Source organism: Neopelma chrysocephalum, unplaced genomic scaffold (assembly GCF_003984885.1).
Source record: "Neopelma chrysocephalum unplaced genomic scaffold, ASM398488v2 Primary Assembly neopelma1_23b, whole genome shotgun sequence".
Lineage (NCBI taxonomy): Eukaryota > Metazoa > Chordata > Aves > Passeriformes > Pipridae > Neopelma > Neopelma chrysocephalum.
The window spans coordinates 2,141,485-2,149,028 of NW_020897692.1; the positions used below are offsets into that span (position 1 = coordinate 2,141,485).

The following is a 7,544-nucleotide window of genomic DNA, read 5'->3' on the forward strand; positions in this document are numbered from 1 at the left end:
GGAAATCTAGCTAGAACCTGGCATCTTAGTGAGGAAGAAAATAAAGTGATTTGGTTTCTTTAAGAACAAAGAGCATAAACGTTTGAAAAGTGTCTGTGGGAGTGTGGTAGATTCTCCACGATACACACTCTCTAAATCAAGTTTGAATGACTTTCTGAAATACAAGCCTGGGTTCAGTCAGACAGTTTAGGCTTGGTGCAAGATCTGCTGGAAGTAATTCCCTAGCATGCATTATGCAGCAGGATGAGCTTTAAAATCTACTGAGAAAATGTTTGGGCCAAAATAGCAGCTTGTGCACACTGATACAACTTTTTAAAAGCCAGTTGAGTTGTATTGATTTACACCAGCTTCTGATCTTGCCCTTGGAATATAATTTACTGCTGTCATTATGCAATAACACCCAGACCCTGTCTGTTTTTCATGCCGTAATAAGAGCAGCTGTCTTTGCGGTTTGGGGCCTGATCCAATTACACTCAATGGGAAAACTCCCATTTAGTGCAGGCACACAATTAGATGGTTACAAATTGGTCACAAATAAATTCAGACTGGAAATTAAAACTATTCCATCTGAGATTGTTTTTCGTTATCTGGTAAAACGCTGGAGCAGCCTCACAAACAGATTAACAAGTCAAGGAACATGTTAAAATTTAGACTGAAAATAGGGAAGGGACCATGTAACAAACAGAAAAAGGGAGGAGGGGTGTAACAGTATTTCCACTGTACCCTCCTTGTCTCCGGTAATTTGTAACACAGTGACAGCACTCATTTGAGGCAGAAAGGAGTGGGACTTGGAGGTCTAGGACACTTGAGGTCGTGGTGTCTCTAGGAGGATTTGAAATAAACCTGTAGCTTTATTGCTTCATAACACCTTTTAGGTGTTATTAGTCCTCCTGATGGGTTTTGTAGACAGCAGAAGTGTGCAGGGAGAGCCTTCAAGGTGTGGAGCAGCTATGGTTTGTGAGTCTTTATAACCTTCCCAGGGCCTGGAAAGCAGCTGTGATCCAAGGCAGAAAGCAGGGTGGACTCCCGCTGTAAATAAATGAGATTAGCTGGTTGTGTGCTTTGGGGTTCTGCTCACTTTTACAAGGTTAAATCATTTGCCAGATCTTATGTCACCAGGAATTGCTTTCACCAGGTCACTAATAATTACTGTTTGGGATTTTTTTTTCCTTTTGCCTTGTAATATCTGCATTTTCTTTAACATACTACCTTACCACTTAGGACTTTGCTGAAATGTTTGATCTGTCTTCCACTGACATATTCTGGTTATGGGGTTTTCTTGTGGTTTAGCACATTGTAAGCAGTTTTCAGGAAACCAGGAATTATTCTGTTATACACAGTAGATTATAACGTAGACTTTTCTGAACCAAATATCTACTATAGAGTTTCCTCTAGCTGTGATACAACCGATGAAATGAAAGTGAGCCCATTTAGTCTTGTTTTTCTATTTATGTTGTCTACTGTTGAACACAGAGTATTTTATTTCTGTCTTTTATTCCTGTCATTTTTTTATTATTATTATTCCTGTCTGTAGGCATTCTGCTATATCTTTGAAACAAGAAGAGCACAGTCAGACACAGCACCTGTAAAAGGAGACCAGACAAATGAACAGGAGGCATTCTGATCCCAGGTAAGGCCAGGGCTTTTCTTTATTTGTCTTGCTTATTATTCTACCACCTCAAATGTTACGGTTATTTCTGTCACACAAAACAGAACCTGAAACACTGTAAGAGCAGCATCAGTGCTTTCCCAGAAGCAACTCTTTCAGTATAAAAGCAAAAAGGGTTAGTACATAATTAAGATACCACAGATAGGTTTCATTTGACTAAACATAGATATTTATAATATGATGTTAGTTATATCCAAAAATGTATTCCTAAATATAAATTGAAGTGCTACTGACATTTCACTAAAGAAGGAATTTAGGGTAATGAACTCAGATATAGACATTGTCACTGCAGGCACTGAAAGTTAGATTAGGTACATTTAATCCTAAATTCCACTACTGACCATTTTAGGAGATATCAATATAATACACTAAGCTTAATGAAAATGTTCCTTGTTTTCCCAATTTATACAGTCTGATGTTGAAAATAAATAAAAATAAAATAAATAAAGCTGACTTAGCTAACCATGTAGGAATCTTGCAAGGATGGGAGGATCGCCAAGGTGCATATGTGCATTGCTCTGAAGCACTTTACAGCCTGCCTTGCCTTAAGAAACACGACCTGAAGAATAAAAATATATATGGAATACTCTTCTTTTCTTGTGAAATATCAGTCACTTGAAAAAGTCCCTCAGCAGAAGTTAGAACAATTTAAACTTACCAAGCTGAAGTTAGGTACTAGTAAATAGTAGTAAACAGCATTTTGGAATTTCTCTTCCCATCCTGCCAGGCATGCACAGCACACACTAGGAACAACTAAAGGTCTATGTCATCATACATAAGACATGCAAAACTTCAAGCACATATGACTTAAAGTACTTAAAAGGCGAGCACTATAGACTGCATATTTTTATTAATAATATAAAAAGATAAATCACTTGATAAATTTTTTACATTGCTCCTATATTAATTTCCTGGCCTAGAAGTAGTGGAATACCTATAGACAAGAAGTAACAGAAAACGTTTTCTCTCTGTTTCATTTTTGTGCATGAGAGGAGTTTACACAAAAATGCATCCTATTTTTACTCATTATGTATAATTTTACACCTATTTTTCTCATAAAAGAATGCACATACATGCACATCTTGGTACGATCGTTTCCATTCCTCAAGTACCTATATTATCAGTGCTACAACTGCTATCCTTCAGATAGTTTTCCATTCATCATATAATAGATAAATGTGGCTGATTCCAGGGCAGCTGAGTTGTTTCCATGGTTTGGTTTCAATTGTAAGGGTTTATTCAGCAAGGCATTTAAGCCTGTGTTCAATTTAGAGCAATTGGGTAGTCCTAATATATCCTGCTAATTAGGCACCTGTCTACATCAGTCAGAATTCGTGATAAACCCAAATGTTTTTTCTGAATCAAGGCTTAAATTTAAGGGTACTTACTCTACCAGTGAAAATTCAGTGGCAGCCTTAGCAACGGTCATTGGATAGAAAATATTGATTCTGCTCACAGGAGTTCCCACATTTTTTATTTTTTATTTATGTATTTCCTAATTAGAGTTAATTAAAAAAAAAGTAGATTATGAATATAATACAAGGTGGAAATCAATCTTCCACTAGCTTTATCTGCTAACATCTTACTTTAACTGTGATCAGTTCGCAGACATTTCTGGGCAAATTAAAAACTAGCTTACAAATCAGTGAAAACACTGAAAATTATCAAAACTCAAAGGTTAACTTCTTGCACTAAACCAAAATTAGATAATAGTTCAATAAATATAGTTAGCCATGTAGAACTTAAAAGTAAAAATGTCAGAACACATATTGATTGAGAAAGATGTAGTACTTGGATTTTGAAAATCCTGGATGTCTTGTGCATGCTCTTTTCATAAAGAATGGATTGTATCTGGGAATCATAGAGACGTTGGGAATAGTCCCATTGAAATCAAGAGAAAGATCTGCTCACCATGCATAAGAATAATGTATCACAATGATACACACAATTTTCCTCCAAAATATTTGCTAAAGTAACAAAATGTACATGAAAGTTGTCAACCAAAGTTTCTATCGCATATCAACACAGCAATTTGTATCCCTTCCTTTGAACTTTGTTCACAAAATGGGCACGGTCATGTAATGCAGAGCAGGAAAGGACAGCTGTAGTGATGGCCTGCCACATCTACTCATTCCATCTCTACTTTTTTCAAGTATGGATAATGGAAGAGGTGGGTGCTATAGCTCAGTCAACTGGAGCACAAATAGTCCCCAGAGACAATGCCAAATACTTCATCATTTTTGTGCTCAGTTGATGGTGTCTGAATTTGGTGCACCTTGCCCCTCGAGAACCTGCCCAGCTTTTTATGATTTTGGGCCTGTGCTGGCCAAGATGGAAATATTTATTCAGAAACTATGGAAAAAAGATTAAGAGAGGAACTGAAAGGTTAAGAGAAAAAGGAAACTTTAAAGAGACAATAGAAGTGCAAAATGCTTGGAATATGTGACAATTCACAAGCCTCAAAATAATTGTAAAAGACAATCCTGGAGATATCATGTAGCTTTTCACTGTCTCTGGAAAGTGACCTTTTGCTTAATTATATAATCAGGGGAAATAACAATATCCATACATTACAGCTTCTTTATTTTACTATAATGTGATATATGATATGATTATTTTTAATAAACTTTATTGGGGTAAAAGAAATGCAGAAAATGTAGCCCTATTCTGATAAATATCAATTCAACTTATCTGGAAAAGTAATATTTGATAACTTGTAAAACTCTGAAAGCTCAGGGTTCTTCCAAGCTCTGCATACCAGTGACTTAAAGGCATCTACCATTAAACACTTTCTAAAGATTGATCAGCCACAGCTGTATCTTGTCTTCATTTATAAATCATCTGTGATTTAAGTTCAGATGAAATATTTCTGAACTTTGGAGACATTCACATCCTGTGAGATATGGAGGTAGATTCAATTAATTCTGGGTTTTGACAGGCCAAAATTTGAACCTTGCTTTTACATTTACACTTCTATAATTGGAGTCCCAACCAGTTTGAGTGTTGAAGGTCCATCAAAGTTATCCACCACCGTGTATAAAGCACCATATCTTGGGATCACCAATATGATTGAGCTAGTCCCCTTTCATAGCTTTTACAGCTACCATAGAAATGCAGGTCTACTAAAGGCTAACATGATAGCAATTACTGTATTAAGGTGATGGATCTGTACACATATAACTGAGTAGAAAAATATGCCCTATCAATTCTGTTATTATTACGATCAGGCACAGGGAAGGTGGACTCCAAATATTATTTGATGGTCTTTTAAGTCTTCTGCTTCTCTTAAAAAAAAAAAAAAAGAAAAAGAAAAAACACCACTAAAATTTCAGGAGTATGTATCTATAGATATACATAATTTATAATTCCAATTAAAAAAACACCAAAGAGTAGGACTTAATTATCAAAATATGATTACTTCTCCTGCCCTTCTCTGATATGATCTTCAAGAAAGATCGATTAGTTGGAATGTCTCAGAAATTGCGAAAGTGAGCAGAAAATCAACCCTTACAAGCATACAGGCATTCAACATCTTGTTTCCTGTTGCATGATCCAGCATAAAATCATACATGTTATGTTATTGTGTTATTATATATATGTCCCTCATTAATGTTATTTATTACAGTTTTATTTTGCTTTTTTGATACATCCAGAAGTTATAACTGACAAAAGAGGTTCACTGGACAGCATGTTCTACAAACAGGTGACATGAAACTTTATGATCACAGGAGGATTTGCACTTTAAGAGGGCAGGAGGAGGAGGAGAAGACCAGAACTGAAGTGATTTGCTTGAGGTGGCTTTTGCAAGGTCTGGAACCAATGAACTACAGTGCCACCCTCCTAGGAGTTTCTCTGGGTTTCTGATGAAGATTGATGAAATATTCATTATTTCATTCTTTAAATCAAAATTAATACATTCTTGATAATCTTTGTTGAGTTTCTGGACTGTCTAAATGTTCTGGTCAGAGAAAATAGATCAGAAATAAAGAGGGAACATGTTTTATGATGTTTTATAATTTAAGAATTGACAGGACATCACTCTAGCGTGTGTTAGAAAGAACTATCACTGCTAGACTAACCTGATTCCATGAAGAAATACAGGAAAGAACAATTTTTCTGCATTCAATAAATCTAAGATTAGTTAGCAATTTTAGAATCAGAAATTCAGTTGCTTGTGCTGTATCTGTAATTTACTTTTCATAAAACTACATGGGAACTGCTTAAAAAAATCAAACTTTAAAAAATCCTATTGGTTGTTCTGCGTCTTGCCTCCGCCACACACAATAGCAAATACTTACAATGAGAATAGCTCCACTGGAGCAATACTAATACATTTCCACAGTTCCCACTCTGCCATTATGCACAGGAGCCTGTGCTTATCCCCTTTTTAAATTGGAGACTCTTTTAGACAGGAATCCCCAGGATGAAACTGAACCATTTTCCTCACGGCAAAACAAATCCTTTTCTGGTGAATTTTGTTATTGTTTATTGTTACAGTGTTTTATCAGCACTAAACTGTATGAAAGCTTCAATTAGTTCTTGATGAATGATCCCATAAAATCATGTAGTTTCATTTCCCCTGCCACTAGATATTTCACTGACTGTTATTAAATGAAATATAATTGGGACAGGATTCAGGAAACTTAGAGTCTTCTTATTTTCCTTTTTGCGCTTGAACATTGGAGTGTGCCTCAAATATTTCATTTTTTAAAGGTGATGGCTTTTTGTTTTAAACTGACAAATGCTCTGCAGTTCTAACTATTGTTTAAGGTTGCCACACCATTAGCATTTAATGCAAGACTAGGAAAATACAGATATTTCAGCCATTTTCTGCACCTTTCTCCTGTGTCAATAGCTTTGTAAATTTTGCATTATGAAGACTAAGATTCACTGGAAAAAAAAACATTCTTCCCAGCTCCCTTGAATAACAATATTGTATTTGTCTCTGATGAAACTCCATTGAATGCAACATAATTGCAGCAAGAATTAATACAGAGTTTCTTACTATACATTTAAATTCTGGTTTATTATGACTAGTGTTCTGTGTTTTGGGATAGAGAGTATGCTTCAGCAGAATCCAGAGACCAAATGCTCTCAGCAAGTAATTTAAACTTTCTTTGGAAAGGAGCAATTCAAATGCACTATCACTAATTTTGTCCTTGTTCCTAGGTTTCATATCCAAATACAGAATCTACCGAGCAGAAGAATCAGTGTCTACATTCACATTTATGATATCTGGCTTACATGAGAGCTTTCCAGCAACAAAAAGCCTGTTCTGAACATAGTTATCCCCCTTTTATCAAATTCTCTGGCATAAATGCTAGCCAAAAAAAAAAAAAAGTCAGTAAAAGATTGTCACATCTGGATGGAGGGACTAACTGTCAGATCTCATAATGGAAGGAAATTCCTCTAACTACTTAAGGACTCATTGCAGCCCGCCCAGAGCTGTCAAAGTATCCTTTGACTTGTCTATTCACTTCTTTTCCTCACATGTTGCAAGTAGATTTAGCCAATGGTGCTGTTGGATATACACACTGCTGCAACTATCAGTGCTTCATAGCAAAACACAGTTAATCTGCTGAATGGGATAAATGTGTTTATTGGTATCAGACCCAAACATCACCCACCAGATACATCTAAGTAACTTCCAAACAGAAGATGCTATTTTCAGTAAGAAAAAAAAGTGGCAAATATCAGACTATTCTATCATCAAAGAAGTGTAAAGATATTTATCATATACTGCAAAAGATTTTTTCCCTTTGTATAGTTGAAGATGAGGCTACTATCAGGCCTACATTTTTGGATCAGTTAAGAAGAAGGAAATCAAACCATCAAACATCACTAAACACAAGATATGAAAGCTTCAGATTTTACA

General features: G+C 35.6%; 1 long non-coding RNA gene across 1 annotated transcript; it reads left to right on the forward strand.

Annotated features, from left to right (window-relative positions):
* The first annotated feature begins 762 nt into the window (after positions 1 to 762).
* On the forward strand, positions 763 to 7,009 carry LOC113972857. The gene is made up of 4 exons (XR_003536038.1): positions 763 to 937; positions 1,535 to 1,630; positions 5,295 to 5,372; positions 6,839 to 7,009. It is a non-coding gene; the product is annotated as an uncharacterized LOC113972857 (long non-coding RNA).
* The last annotated feature ends 535 nt before the right edge of the window (positions 7,010 to 7,544 follow it).